This window comes from Aquarana catesbeiana, linkage group LG04 (assembly GCF_042186555.1).
Source record: "Aquarana catesbeiana isolate 2022-GZ linkage group LG04, ASM4218655v1, whole genome shotgun sequence".
NCBI classification, from domain to species: Eukaryota; Metazoa; Chordata; class Amphibia; order Anura; family Ranidae; genus Aquarana; species Aquarana catesbeiana.
The window spans coordinates 55,520,248-55,522,320 of NC_133327.1; the positions used below are offsets into that span (position 1 = coordinate 55,520,248).

At 46.5% G+C, this 2,073-nt stretch overlaps 1 non-coding gene across 1 annotated transcript; it reads left to right on the forward strand.

The window, feature by feature from the left end:
- The first annotated feature begins 539 nt into the window (after positions 1–539).
- Positions 540–732, forward strand: LOC141141845 (U2 spliceosomal RNA). The gene has a single exon (XR_012244257.1). It is a non-coding gene; the product is annotated as a U2 spliceosomal RNA (small nuclear RNA).
- Positions 733–2,073: the final 1,341 nt, after the last annotated feature.

Sequence of the window (2,073 nt, forward strand, 5' to 3'; positions counted from 1 at the left end):
GTATTGATGAAGTTACATGTGGCTTTTATGTTGGATGTTAAGGAGATGGGGGAAGAGAATAGTTTGAGGGTTTGGAAAAGAAGGAGTTGGAATAGGTTTGTGAAAGTAGGTGTGGGTTGAGGTATGTGTGGTTAGAGTAGGTATGGAAGGTTAGGCAAATGGGGTTGTAAGAAGAATAAGTGGAGTGTGTAGTTTTATTGATAGTGGTAGGGAACAGGGGGTTTAGGATGTAAGCGTGAGTAAGTCGGTGAATTCGAGTTTTGGGAGGGGGATTGTCTTTTACCCTTAAGTTATGATTTCTAAGGTAAGAATGTTAAAAAATGAGGTAGTTGGTTTTCGTGAATTTATGTCTGTAATGTTGAAGAATAGGTGTTGTGTGTTGTTTGTCTTAGTCGTTTGATCAGAGTAGGGTTTTTAGTTTAGGGAGTTAGGTTATGATGTATGTTGGTTTGTTTTATGATTTTGTATATAAGTACTATGATGATGATAAGATTGTACAGTTGGTTTGTGCCACGACAGAAATGTTGTATGTACTGAAAATCTTGATCTGAATGGTAAAAAAATAGAAGAAAAAAAAAATATGTTCTTATCAGTTTAATATCTGATACGTCCCCTATCTGGGGACCATATATTAAATGGATTTTTAGAACAGGGAGATGGAAGAAGAGCTTGCTCTGTCCACTCCACGCATCGACCTGGTATTGCAGTACCTCCAGGACCGGTGCACCCCTCTCTTATGCAGTTTCAAAAAACAGATTGAACAACAACAAAAATCTTCCTTTTGGTTGCTCAATGGCAATGTTGCTTTTTTTTGGCTCACAAGCTGTTAATTCTTGCAATAATAAACTTGCATTTAACCCCTGTGTGTATTGGTGTTTTTGCTTCGTGTCAGTTTCTTGGCCTATTTCTCTCTCCCCCTCCCTCCTTGCTCCATATTTTTTGGGGTCAGGAAGAAGCAGCAAGTAAAGTGGCAGTTGCAAGAAGCCAAACCTAGCAAGTTAGCAAGTCAGTAAGTAGACACATTTCGACAAGACAGCTAGCTAATGTTTCATCAATCTTTCTCCCAAGGCCCAAAACAAAGCCTTCACTGGCAGGGTCAGTTTAGAAAGGCAGCAGGCAGGCCCAGGCCATTGCAACAGGCCTGACTTTGCTCCATCTCTGTCCCTTGTTGTAGCTAGCTAAAAGTCAGTCCAGGCATTCCCTCACTCCCTCGTTTTTTGCAGCCTGCGTCTCCCTCTAGTTGGTCCCCGTCTCGTCTTCCTCGCTCATGTTACCAGGAGGCGGGGCCATGCAAATGATTTCCCTCGTTAGGCATCAACGACCAGCACCTGGATGTGTGCAATTAGTGCTCAGGGCTGCCTAATTGACAGTATTAAGGTCAGAATGGGCTGCAGGTGTGTTAAGGAGGTGTTAGGCAGCTGTGTGGAGGGATTAGGCCTCAAGCCCGGGTAGGTGTGAAAAGTTGCTGTGTCTGTGGCTGCGGCCAGCCTAGACTGGGGGAGGGCTAGACGGGCAACTCTCAGCGAGCTCTTCGTTTCTGCCAGGCTGCCGCTCGCTCGGAAAAGAGAATAATTGGGTTATCGCTTCTCGGCCTTTTGGCTAAGATCAAGTGCAGTTTCGACTCTCTTGTATCAAGGTTAAAAGGTGCCCGGGGTACCCGACAGTCGGCCTTGGGGGGAGCGTCCCTTTTTCGGAAGGGCCCCCCCTTGCTGCTATTGGCTGAAGGCTTAGTCCCCGGGCAACGGGAAGCAATCGCCCTCTTGAAGGCGACCTTATCCTAGGGCGGTTGGCGGAACTGTGGGGGTTTCCCTTTGTGGGGACCCCCACAGGAAAGCGATCAGTTCGGTAGGCGATTCTACAATGGCGGCTCGTGGAATCCGCGATTCGCTACGTTTTCTGGTTAAGCCAGGTTTCACCGATGTGACTCTGAGGACCGTGGTGGTGGATCTTCTGACGGGCATCCTAGGCCTCGGGGTAAGAGATATCTTGTGCTTGCAGGATTTTCCAAATCAGAGACTATATGATGTCACTTTTTATTCCTCGGAGGTCTGCTGGGATGTCTACGAGAAGTTC